Genomic DNA, 14,547 nt, shown 5'->3' on the forward strand with positions numbered 1-14,547 from the left:
TGCTGAAAAAGTGACTCCTACTGGGATTCATCGTCGTTTAAAGGCTGTTTATGGTGACGATGCTGTTGTTAGGTCTACTGTAAATCGATGGGTAGTAAAATTTCGTGGTTGCGAGAAAAGCAAAAATTGCTGATGAAACTTGCATCAGACGTCGATCACTGGATTTGATTCAAAATGATCGGCGAATCACTCAGAATCGTATCGTAAACCATATTGGAATATCCAAGGAACGTGTCGGCTTCATTATTGAACAATGGGATACCGCAAAATCTGAAGGTCATTTTGTTTTTGGTCTACAAGCATGTGTGAATTAGCTTTCAGCTTACCTTGGAGTTACAAAGCATAAATAAAAAGGTCTTCCAAACTAGAATCACTATACCCAAAGATACAGGGTGCGGCAACAATACTTCCTTTTTTTTAAGGGGTTTTGCTTTATAAAAAAGGAAGTTATGTTACCGCACCCTGTATATGTTCTTCAACACTCAAATTCAATAAGTATAAATGATAAATGATTGAAGTAATGCTATAAAATACGATTATATTTCGCATTTATAAGTCTCTGTACCTATTTGTCCACAAATTTAATTTAAGCACACGACTTTAAGCTATCAAATGCACACCAATCGTATGAGCTTCTCGACGACAACAGGAGGAGTAATATGTTTAGCCTGACATAATTACATTGGCCGGTAAGACGACGACGAGCAGAGAAATCAACTCTCGAACGTATTGACCGATGCATGAGGAATCCTTTATCTCATTCGCCTTTCGTGACCACAGCAGTGGAAAACTTAAGCGTGCGACAATACGAATTCCCAGCAATTAAGGCGAATTTAACATGAAAAATCACCATTCACCATGACACAGTTGATGACCTAACGTTCTCTGTCGCCCGCTGGGTAAGATCGGCCGCCGGGGAGCGCGCGCGGAGGCGAAAGGGTTTAAGGTTCAAGTGGAAAAAAGGACGAAGCCAGGCCCGACACTTTAATCGGCTCGCCTCCTTTCCACCTTCTTCAGACACCGGAAAAAAAGAGACAACTTCTCGGAGAAACAAACATCCTGTTGGGCACAAACAATCGATCGTTAGGTAAATGCAGGCAGCTCCCCCCCCCCCCCCCCAACAGGTTGCACACCGACACACACAATCAGGCGGACGGCCATTATTGACCGCGGGGGCGAGGTGGGGGCGGTGTTCGGCGGGGGAGGGAGGGCGGGAGAGTTCCTTACACCCGCGTAACCCCGTCGCCGTATCGATGCAGACGGTGGGGGGAGGGGGCGAGAAGTGGGGGGGGGCGGGGGATAGGGACGCTCCCTTTCGCAGGGTGAACGAGCGACTTGAGCGCCGGGTGAACCGAGGTTCACCGCGGGTCGGAGTGAATAGCACAGATGCGTCACAGCATGGACCAAGGGCTTAGCTGTTTCTAAAACTACTTACGTACGTCGAGAGACAACGCTGCATTGAACTTCCTCCATTGATAATACGTTCAAAGCCAATGCACTTAATCAATCTGAGTGACAATGCATCGACAGAGTTGAATGGACATTCAATGAAGAAGCAACTACCCAAGAATCTCTTGCGGCCCAAGTCAAGTCCTCACTAGTTTTACTGCCATAGCAAGGTCTTTAATTCTGATAAAAGTGCCAACGTACCGTCCTGCACCTAACGTACTCTCCCACTCTGGATTTTCTGCGCCTGGATCTAGCGTCTTAACCTTCCACTGATTCTTTTCTACTTACCGGACGACTGAGTGTCTTAATAGCAAAAACCATCTGCCGTATTTTTCGGCATCAGTTTGATGGTCATCTTGCGACGGCGGCGTCCAGTATTCCCTAGAATATTCCAGTCGGCGTCCAGTATTCCCTAAAATATTCCAGTCGTCTCGAGCAAATTTCCATCGATAAATCCACCCTTTTCTTAATTCAAATTTTACTTCAACTTTATGCGACTTGAAAAATACGATTCCGCGAGACAGCCGCATTCGCTGGAGAGGATTTTTGGCTCATCTTTTCATTAGTACACAGAAGACATTTTCGACTCATTCTTCGATTTCAAAGAAAAGTCGTAGCGAAGTCCCTTCAGAATGGTTCCCAATGTGTGGTGTACCAAAAAGAAAACATTCGACTGCTTCACCTACTCCTAATTTTTCCTCGACATCTCTCACTGGTTTAAAAATGATGATGGGTACATGACTGAAACCTGAATCGAATCGAACGCGAATGAATAAAATGATTCCTAAGCTTTCATACGACGGGTTGCTTTAAAGATGAATTCCATCCACTTTTTTTCTTATTATTACAATTGTAAGTATATGTTATCTTCATCAGATATGATATACAGGGTGGGGCGCTTAAATCCGGACAAGCACGCGTTTCCTCGAATGAGATATCCTCGCCGGCTTAGCGAAACCTTCCCCAGACTCCTCCGAAGCATTATGCTCAGCCACAATATCGTAAACAGTTGATCTGGGGTACCAGAAGAGTCGAGCTATTTCGAAATATAACGCCCAGCGCGAACACTTTCGATAATAGCGGCTCTTGGATTGTACTTCGCACTTGTACTTGACATCTCGGTCATTTTCAGGTTATGACTATTTACTAGATGCCTATAGCTTTTAAGAACATCAATCGTGATCTCCAGTGGAACCACCATATGGCGGGAAATTCAAATTGAAATTTGTCCGGAATTAAGCGCCGCACTCTGCACAGAATTGATATGAATCACAGACAATCTTTATCATATGTCATGGTGATATGATCTTCATAATATACACTAGCAGAATAAATAAAAAAATTATCATTGGAATACTCATTCTGGTCCTGCTAAGCCAGTCAGTTCTGGCTTGACAGCAGGTGCCACATAAACACAATTGATAGCTTAAAATGTTGCAATTATATAGATAAATATATTGTATCACGTTTTGTTCCAAGTCCTAGTCCATTCTCTATCATAGCCAGTCATTTATTCCCATTTCACAGCATTTACTGACAGCAATATTCATAAATCTTGACCATTAAAATCATAATAATAATCGAGAGATGAATATGTAACGAATAGGTAAGTAGCATCCAGTGACAATTAGCATTAACAATTCATTTCTGTAACAAAATATGAAATAGATAGAAAATAACTTAGCAGACGGTGGAGACATTCTTTTCTGTTGAAGGGATTTATCATCTACACAATATCTCGCTATCCGCCACAAGGGCGTGGGGCGGAGGGTGTGGGACCTTTTATGAATAAAGATCACTTATATGTACATGAACACGTGTTGAAACAAATTCATTTATACACACTTCCACGCACCCATGCGCATCGACATCATTCAGCACTGGGCGCCCTCGAGTAAAATTTTATAAATCATGTTATTTGAATCAAGAAACTATGATGATTACACCGGATCGTGTTATGGCGAAGGAAGGAGAAGTACTTGAATCTGTCAGTGACGGTGTCTCCCGTGTCATGCTGGTGGTTGGGGTATGGTGGGAGGGGTACGAGGAGTGTACGTGTGAAAAAATAGAATGATGGCAAACGGAATAGGTGAGTGACGAAGGGGGGCATGCACCGCTGATAGAAAATCATGAAAGAAGTGGCGAGCCATTCTAGTCGGGTCACGTTGAGAGAGGATGGGCGAAGGTGGAATTTCCTAAGCACAGATCTTTGAGAGAAGTACAAATGGAAAAGGAATTAGGAACAGATGGAGGATGTGAATGGGTGACCGCTGTCGAAGGTCTCACGAGGCCAAAACAGAAGGGCACGTGGGGAAAATAATCCTCGAGAGCGTGGCGGAGGTAGAAGAAGCACGAGGGAAGCAATGAAGAAATCAGATGGAGGGAAATTTGCCCAAAACGGCCTTTAGCCAAGTATTCTTATTCGATGTCTACTCAGAAAGGAGTAGGCGTGAATGTAAGATAGAGATACAATTTACCAGGAGATCCAACGGATTTGAGCTGACTGCAGCGGAGATAGCGACTCCTTTGTTATCTATGGCGGTGTGGAGGAATGGCACTGTATAGGCGCAAGTGAGAGGGAGACGAACGGGAAGAGGATAGCCATCCTTCGGAAGGATGCGTGCGGCGGAAAGGGCAGGAGAGAGAGAGAGGGGGTTGCGAGGGTGGAGGGGTGTTATGTGCATGTCCTGTGAATGCACCTTGAAGCGCCGTTTCGGAGTTAGGGAGAAGGGGAGGGGGGTAGAAACTAGGGAAATATTCGTCCGCCACGAGTGCACTTCTCGTGCGGAGGGAATTAAATCTCGCCAGCCAGCCGGATTCGAGCGGCTCACCAAGGATGCCAAAGGAACGTTGGGCGCGCGAAAGGGACTTACAAAGCTATAACTGCGAAGGCATATTGGTTTCGACACAGCAACAAGAAGGGGAAAAAAGATTTGCTGCGCGGGCATTCACGCAAAACTACTTCGGGTTGATGGCATCAAACATGGAGATTCATTCTGGCAGAACATACGCCCGACGTGGTCTCGAAATCGTCCCAGAATAAATGAATTACATATAGAAATTTAAAAACTAAGGATTTTTTTTGCAAGACATTCTATTTAATCGCGAGAATTAGCCAGATCTCACCTTTGTGGCTACATTATGACTAAGGATCTAAAATAAATTTCATTGAATTTAATCCGCGTATAGACCACAAATAAGCTCCAAAAATAAATGAATTACAAAGGATAACGACCTAAAAAAGCTTGAACATAAAAGACGAGCTTGCATTCATGGAAAGACTTACCGACCTGTAAATAATCGGTGAAATAATTGAAGCCATTAAAATACACTTCACTTTATTATTATCTCTAATCTGCAAGTTATTAATGGGCCAAAGCTACGAAATGGTACATCGATAATTCCATTATATCTCTTAACAAGACATAACCCGACATCCATCATCACAATAGGGAATCACTTCAATTCTACTTAATTTCTCCTTTCATTCCGTTCAACATCCCCATCCTACTCCTAACCCTTCCTCGCCTGCCTAAAATTCGCTATTCGCATTCGCTCTTATGATATTCGCAAATTATTGTCATTTTTATTGATATTATAACGGTAAAGTTTGGTTATGTAGGGACACACCTCCACAATGGTACAATGATACCTTTCCTTAGCTCTCATAAATAAACACAACCTGATATCCCACACAACAATTAGCCCCATCTTCATCCGCGTAAACTTCCTTCATCCCTTCTTTCCGTGCAACATTCTTACCCTATTCCTGCCCCTACCTCGCATTGTCTAACATTCGCCCCTCTACCACTCTTCAACATCCCTTAGCCAATCAAAATACTTTGCATCCATTCTTCTTATGATTTCTCCCAACAATCCCCTATCCTCGCCCACCATACCTAGCACTTCCTCATTTCCTTTCCTTTCTGCCCACTTAACCTCCTCCACCATTCCCTACACCCACATTTCGAAAGCGCCCAATCTACGCCTCTCATCCTGCTTCAATGGCCATGTTTCCACGACTTACATAACAACGCTCAATACCTAAGTTTTAAAAAAACCTTTTCTTAACATTTTTACTCAACGTCCCTGAAATCAATTCCCTCCTCCTTGCGAAAGCTTCTCTGTCCAACGAGATTCTCCTCACTAAGTCCCATACTTTGACCATATTCATCCTAAACACTTCCGAGATAAGTATTCTGTTCCACCTGCTCTAGTTTTTGCCTTCCTATTTTATTGTTTAGCTTAGCATTCCTCCTCCATGGAATCAAAAATTGCAATTGAGAATATGAAATAAAACATGATTCATCAAAAAAGCCACTCATTTAAAAAATGGCCATGGTTTGCTAAATACAAAAAGGTTTCTACAATCTCCATTTTTCCAATTTCATAAGAAGTATACCATATGGATATGCTTTTTTTCCCAGTGCTTGGGATTTCGATTTACGTGGTCCTGCCAACTTCACAGACGAAATAAATGCACAATTAAATCCCTTCCTAGATTTGCTCACAGTATTATTCGAACTCCGTATTAAAACTTGACCTCTTTCTCCCTGTCAACATTATACTTTGAAACGAAGGTTATAATATCCACCGCAATCCCGATCAAATTTTGTTAGGATATTAGTTATAACCACCAAAAATCATTTTATATCCCGCTGTGATGAAAATGACTTCCTCGGAAAACTAGTAGAAGTAGTTTTAGGGGAAGCGACCGACAGCTAAGGTCATTTACGCCATTAGGGATGGATGGGAATGGAATAGTGGAGAGAAACTTGGCGTTGGCATTATCCTACTCCAAACGAAAGGCACCAAGGGGTCCGCAGTTTAATGTCCTATCGGACAGACGGTGTACTCTCTCAAAGTGCTCTCCACAAAGCACTCATATAGGGATCGGGATACCACTAAAAAAGATCTGCCCTCTCGAAGATTCGAACCCGGACTATCTACATGGGAAGCCAGTACGTTAACCACGGCACCATCCCAATCCCCATCTTAAAAACTAACGATTGATTGACTTAAACCAAGGACTGAAACCAGAAAGACCTAAGTTAACTCTCACCCGGTTAATCAAAAAGTCTTTTTAGGGCTCAAAATACAGGCCCAAAACCCTAAAATCTGTAAAAGGCGCCTGCAAATCATTAAAATATCAAAAAACTAACGACTACCATTTGAATATTTGAGAAACAAATTCCAAACGAAATAAACGCACGTTTGACACATCATGGAGTGCCACAGGTATCAAATTGAATCGATTAAAACACCAAAGGAAATTCTACCTGATCGCATGCAACTATAGTAACTAAAAAAATTGGGAATAAAAAACTATCCTGAAAAAAATAAATAACTGAGCAAAATGCTGCAGAATGTTCGGTGAGTGGTAATGGAGGGGAAATATTCTTAGAGGGAGTATTGGATATTATGAGGGCGTGAAGACGGAGTAATATACGAGCATAAAAGTAATTTTATTTCTCTAAGTGGGCATTACAGTATTTTTGAGCTATGCTATTGTAGTTTTCTCCAGGATCGTCCAAAAATACTTCACGTTCATCCTGTGAAAACATTAAACCAGAAGAAGTTGAGCATTTATTCAATTTTAAATTCAGAGAAAATTTAGTACTCTTAACCTCGAAAAGAGAGTGTCTTAGCTATGGGTCTGCTACGCATCCACTGGTGCACGACACCTGATTATGACGATGTGCGTAATTTCGATTCCTTCAATTTACAGATGGCTACTCCTCCCGAGGTGCACATCAATCGGAATTCAACACGAGCATTGCCATTAGAGGTAACGTCTCGCCTCGCTGCCCTTTCGTATTTGCCATCTGGGTCGAAGGCTTTCCTTCTCTCTTCCACCCCCCGATCACCACCCACTCGGGCGACGCCCCCAAAAACCTCACTACGATCTCTTCCGTTTGGAACCCCCACGCCCCCCTTCGTTCTAGAAACAGCGTAACGTATCGGTGGACTGGAAACCTCTCCCGGATGCCGCCCTGACCTGCCGCCTTTTGCATCTCACCGTCCCTCCTCCAGCAACCATAAGATGCTTGGCCGTGGATTTATAATATTGTCCCCTTCATGCTCTCCAATTCTGCATGACCTGTCTTGGCATGGTGGAGGTCTATCGTATGAGTAGCTGCGGCTCATTTTTACTCCCTCCTTTTTAATATAACCGACAGCTTCGATAATTGGTGACATTAAAACTTGTTCGGAACTAAATTTCTTGCTAGCACGTATTGGGATTCGCAAGTCTTTTCAGGGATTTTAGTAAAAGCGTGTTTTTTCGCTCTCCCTAACCCTTTATACACCCTTTCCCTCCCTTATCCATAACCTGCCCCAGTTGGTGCTTGCGCCCCCTGCCACACGCTTTTCTGGTGCATTGCGGGGTACTTATGTAGATGTAGAACCATCTGCAACAACAAACCCCAAGCTAACCCCCCCTCGGCTCTCGCCCCCAAAAACCCTCCCCACCAGCAATCACCCAACCACCTAACCCTCTTCCCCGCTGGTTCACCCCGCGGCGGAGTCATCGCCGCTCCGACCTCGGCGGAGGCGAATCGACGAGGGACGGACGGGTCGGGCACACATCGCGTAAGGGTGAGGTCCAGTCGCCGGGATCCACCGAATCTGGACGGGGTGGGAAGTGCAGAGGGAGGCGCCACTCCTTGTAGGGAGGAGAAAAAGGGGGGATCGTCACAGAGTGACGAACGGGGAGACGCCTCTCTCTCCAGTCGCCCCCGCCGTCGGTCGGTGGAGCGGAGGGTTATGAGACCGGGCCTTGGCGACACGAGGTCGCGGACGACAGCGTCAAGCGGTGCGGGATTTTGTCCACCCACAATCTTTTACCTCCTTGATGTGTCATCAATTTAAAATTCAACAAAACTCCAGGTATTGAATACATATACCCTCAATTTACCATAATTACTTATGTATATTTACTCGATGGTTTCTGGCTCAACTTTGCGGAAGTTCATGTTTATTCAATGAAGAACACAATGCATTATTCCAAAACAAAGGACAAAATAAAGAACCAAAATAAATACAGCGAAAAAATACATTGTATTCTCCACTTAATAGTACTTATTTATCTAAAAATTCCCTGAATGATTCCACTGATACTCAATTGTAACAATGATTAACATGAAAGTTGGTGGGTTGAAATTTAATTACATATATTTCACATCCAAATCAAGCCAAACCCTCGTGAAATGTAATTCAGGAAATACACACTACACAAAATATATAACAATCCTAAAGACAAAGGTTATAAAAAATCTTCATGCCTTCGTCACCTCAAAGAGAGGAAAAAAATCTGTAAAAATCAAAACTTTTCCATGTAGTGATGCGACCTGCGAAAATGAATTCCTATGTAAAGCGATCGAGGGGCGTATTAATCGGTCGCCGCCGATGATGCAACGGACGCCGGTCCACCATCCATCGGTCGCCGGTCCACCATCCATCGGGCGCCGGCTTAACCCAGCACCAAATTGGAAAAAAGATTGAATCAAGGCGATCCGGAAGGAGTGGGTTGGACGCGGAGTCGATGAAGCGGGGCGCATCGAGTGGGCCACATAGTCTCGCATTCACCAATGAATGGCTGGAGTCCTGGACGCTCGGAATAACCGCCGGTCACCTCCGCCCGCCCCTTCCTTTAATAACTCTCCTCCACTGCCCCCATTGACCCCGCCTAACGACCCGGATAAAGACGTTTGTGACTGCCGAGCTGCTCGAGAGCGACATGGGGAGGAAAAGCCCTCCGCCTCCCCCCCGTATGAGAGGCCGGGTGTGTGGAGAGCATGAGAAGGGCGAATCGCCCCCCGCGTGACAGAATATGATAAAATCGTCCGAGTCCACGTGGTAAGGGAGCTAGCTCTAGCTCTTGGAGGAATTCCCGAGAAAAGACGTGTCGGGGGAGGGAGAGGGACGGCGAATGGGGGCGAGGCACACAGGGTGCGGTGATTTCACTTTGCATCGACCGAATCAGCAAGATTCCGCTTGTTATGCAGAGGGTCGCCCCTGCCCCGCCTGCCCCCATCAGTCCTTCGGGCGGTGCTGCTGCAATAGGGGCTCAGCCGAAGCGGAAGGGGCCCCATCTTTCGGAGCGACGCCCCAGGGGGGGAGGGGGGGATTTTACGGGGAGAGGGCACTTCGGAGACCCTTCTCGCAAACCCTCCCTCTCGCGCACCACCTCCCGCCGACTCTCTCCCGAGTAGTAATCGGATCCCTGTAGGAGATGGGCGCCCGACCGAGCCCTGAGGGGTCAGGGGTCAAGGGGAGTGAGCACGGCGAGAGATGACTGACAGGCACCCGCTGTGGCTCCATGGGGGGCTTAAGCCTCTTCCTTGCCACCAATCACCATTTCACCTTTCGTCCGCGACATTCCTAAATTTCCCTTCCCCAGGTCTTGCCTAACGGGAAACTATACCGCACATTCCCCCGGTATTCTCTCTAAATATGAAGAACACAGAACATTGGAACTGATGTCTTACGAATCAAAAATACTTGGATAATTCGCCGGGGAATAGCATGGATGAGAGAGGAAATCCTTATAGAAAACCAATTCCGAGTCAGGAAATCCTAGGAACAAGAGAGGCAATACCCAGCATGAGGGCAAGGCCCGAAAAAAAGATACACGCAAACAAGCCATTGTATGTGGCATTCGTGGACTTGGAAAATGGTCTCCGAAAACGTCGAAGACGCCTGCGGCAACGTAGCAGATGTTCAAGATATTAGAAGCGCTTGGAATGAACAACAAAGCTGGGAAGATCAACATCCTGTAGAGGTGATGTCGGAAGACAATAGCTCTATAGGCATCAGGTAACAACCATGCAAACGAAAACGGAGGGAAAATAGAAGCCTAAATAAAGAAATGATTTATGCTAGGTTGGCGAGATGAGGAGCATCATCGCTAACCAATGTGTATCTAGAAGACGCAATAAAAGAAGCACAAGAATTGGGAATGACATTAGTCTGGGTGAGGGACGAAAATGTTGACATGCTCCGGTTCGTAAATGACACGACATTAGTCGCAGAAACGCGGAATTACCAGCAAGCCACACTGTATGCTATTGACAGGATTTGCAGTAATTAAGTATTGCAGGAATATAATATGAACATTAACAAGAAGAAAAATAAAATCCTTGTGTGCAGAAAAGAGAATCTGACAACAAATACCACAATTCAAAGAGTGAAACTAGATCAAGTGAGACCTGGGCAGCAGTATCCCTTGGAATGGACGAAGTTCAACCTATATCAATCGAAGAATTGCCCAGGCCAAGAAGTTGTTAATTGAGATGACCTTAGGACTTTGTCCAAAGAAACTAAGGTTGTAAACAAGGAAGCAGGCCACCAAACCGCTAGTATGGAGCATGGGACTGCGAATCAGATTCATGAATCATTAGAAAAGTGGACCAGCAAAGAATACAGGAGCCATTGAAACATGGTGCTTGAGGAGAACGGTGAACATTAAATGGACAGGCTAAATGAGGAATCAGGAAGTATATGGAAGATCCGAGAAATAAATAACCACATGCAGAACTCACAGAAGCACAGAAGAACTACGAGTAGATGGGCTGGACACACCAGGAGGCATAATGTTAGGAGCATAACAGAAGGGGATGTTCCTCGAAGGAGAGAGAGAGACTACTTCCTACAGCAAATAATAAACGATGTCAAACTGAAAATCTCTTAGGAGGCGAGATAATCAACATAGAATAGTGAAATATGGAGGGCTAAAGTAAACCAATCTTAATATTATAATACTGATGCTGATACTCTTCCAAGAAACTTTTTAAAAGGGTAAGACTGATCTGATAGAAGGAAGATCCGTAATTAACGATTTTAATTGATCGAGTGACTGCAACAATGACTGCCTAATCGCAATCATGTTGTAAAGTCGCCTTTCACGGCATACCCATCTCTACATTTTCATTTATTTCCACTCATATGTACGACCAAATAAAGTCAATGCCCCAAGCCTAGCTACGAATTTGTAATTATTTTTAGAAATCAATCCCAGATGTATCATAAAATCAAATAAATTTCCTGATTTCTTCGAAAAATTCCCTCCTTTGCAGGCTGAAAATGCACCCCCGCTGCTTACCCCTTCTAGGCACGCCCCAAAGCCACTGTCGCGAGGGGCGGAAGCATTAAATATTGGCAGAGAAGAGTGCAAATGAACTCTGCGGGCGAGTGCGCTCGCCGCGCGAGGCACTGCAATCAAAGAACTGCCATCGCTCTGTCCCCTTAAACTTTTTCACCAAACTGTCGACTTCAGAAAAAAATACGACCTGACAAAAAAGTTTAAAGGCAATGAAAACACGTGCATGGTGAACAGCATTATTCAACCCTCGTTCCTGTGCAAGAAATCTCGAAACAGCAACGAAAGCCTTTTCTGTCGGCGCTTCGTCCACTATCCTAAACAGAAAAAAAATCCAACCGGCAGCGCTTCTCTTTACTTCTCGTTCGGCACGTATCCCTCCGAGCCCATCACCCTCCTCCAATTCCCCCGAACGCCCCTTATCTGGTGCCCCCTCCCTCTTTCATACAACTGCTCTCTCTCATCTCTCCATCTTCACTCTTGCCTTCCACCCGCAGTAAGACCACCCCTACCTCTCCCCTAAAGTAACTGGCATCAATGTGACAGCATCGTTTTCAAATGAGTCAGCTGATAACACGACGGGACGACCCACAGCAGACGTTATGGAGTCAGATCTTAGCATAACAGGGATAAGGGTATAACTAACTCCCTTGACAGAGAGCGTATTCATTTACCTTTCAGTAGTCCACCAGTCTCTCCCTTTCTTACCGTTTTTTTAATACAATGGTATTCTAATTTGTATGAAACAATTAAAAACGAAGACGGCGTGGATGAAAGGAATATTACTTAATTAAGGATAATAGAAGTGAAAACTTTGATATTGAGCGTCGTCTTGTATGGATATAAATGTAAGAGAATAATAACAGAATTGAGACTTTTTAAGGTACGGACGTGAAGAAGAATGGAAATACAAAATGGATAGAAAAGGAAAAAACGAAGAAATAATACACATGGCAGGAGAGGAGGAGGGTTTTTGAGAAAATTTCGGAAGCAGGAGCGGATGCAGAGATTGGTTGGGCAGAGGGACAATTATCGGCAAGTGCGGTAGTCAAAGTTTTTGCATGTTGAACGGAAAGAAGAAAAGCAGAGGTCGTACAGGGGTCCAATAAGAATTTATTTTAGCGTGACGTTTGGAATACGTAACACGGCCAAATATTCGCATTAACAATCACCGCAAATTCAGCAAACCCCTCTTTCGAATTAGCCCGCACCAATTCCCAAAAATGCTTACCTTCGCAATGTTTCCTTCAACGACAGTTTTAGCGCCTATAGTTATCAACTCTCCACCACACCCCTCAAAACACTCGGGGTCGCACTTTTACCTCCGAGGAGCACGGCGGGCCCTTTTGCCTTTTTTGTTCACAAGGGGGAACCCTACCACTTCGGAACGAGGGAGGAATAAGAGAATGTAAAGTGAGGGATACCCGGAGGCATAGTAGAAAAAATCATAAGCAGACGGACAGGCAAATAGATGGGTACGCCTGATAAAAGGGATATCAATAGCCGAAATAAAAGCCATAAGAAAGGGAAATGGATTACAGACCAGATGATAAGAAAGATAGACGAAAGAAGGAAATGGAATAATGCGAACGAAGAGTTAGGAAGAAGGAAGTATTAATAGTTGAATGATACGGCGATAAAACTAATAAGAGAAAGAAATAAGGAAAATTAAGTGCCAGGACAACGAGATTTAACAAAAGAAGAACGAAATTTTTGCGCTGTACAGGGGCGTGACAGCACTGTCGGGAAGTACGAAGGGAAAATCCGTCACAGTAATAGATATACGAGAAGAGAATTATAACTCGATTCGAAAAAGATTCCAGAGAGATGGAAAAAGCACATACGATATCCAAATAGTAAATATTTTAGACCCCAAAGTATGACAGAAACAGAACCATGACGCAGTTGTGAATTACGACGTTAATTTCACCTATAATCAACCATGTCAATGTAAGTCATTAATAACTGATTTTTCAAAGTTTGAAAAGCACTAATTTGAGTATACATATTGACGAAAACTACAATATATTTCCAATAATCTGATAAATAACAAGCATTTACAGAAATTAAGACACAGGTTCGGACAGGTTTTCGGGCAGACTTTAGTGCAATAATATTAAAATACAGTGGCATTGTTCCAGTTTCCTGAAGAGAGAGCACTCGCCAATCAGCGAGGTGGATAGGACCTCGGCCGCAGGTGACAAACCGATTTTTTATTTATTTATTTATTTTTTCAGTATTAGTCCGAAAACAGCACATTTTGGCCTTTACATCGAACTATTGACAACGATAACAAAAAAATATGGGATACGAAGAACAGAGAAAAGAGAGCACGGGGATGAAGAGATAATCCAGATGATGCAACCCCCTTCTTGAAAGCCTCCTCACGTACGGAGAATCGCTAGCAAGCAAAGAGCGAATCGATTGGGTATTATCAGGATGAAAGTCTACAGAATTGCTTCTGCGAGGGAAAATAGGAAGTAGCCTCCTCTCCTTCGATAAGCCGAGGGTGAGCGAAACGTTTTGAGATAAGAGTGAATCCGAGCAAAGGAGTCCGTTAATCCCAGGGGATCAGGGGGGAAATGCAGGGAAAGGCGCCTCTCTCCCCCTCCCCCAACGACTCCGAAGCCGAATAATTGCGAGGTCACCGGGAGGGGGGGGAGACCTCTCGTCCCCCACCCATCCAGCAGTCGAGAAGAGCAGAGGTGATGGGGAAGTTGACCGGAGGGCGAATGGGAAACAAACAAAAACTTTCCCCAACTATATCTCCCCACTAGTCAGAATTCTCGAGCATTTAAGGGTCTAGCGGAAGTCCCTCACGGGCTGCTTGTTATTTCCCACAAAAGGGTTTTCGATTCCTCAATATCAATAGTACGTTAAACTGTGACCTCTTGGTACGAAGTTACGTCTCAATAAATGGTGCATAATGGAGCGCAAAATACTTTACTGATTGGATAGCTACAGATATTCACTAAAATGGCATTTTAAGTACGTCCTCG

Source organism: Hetaerina americana, unplaced genomic scaffold, assembly GCF_022747635.1.
Source record: "Hetaerina americana unplaced genomic scaffold, ioHetAmer1.1.p SCAF_2, whole genome shotgun sequence".
Lineage (NCBI taxonomy): Eukaryota > Metazoa > Arthropoda > Insecta > Odonata > Calopterygidae > Hetaerina > Hetaerina americana.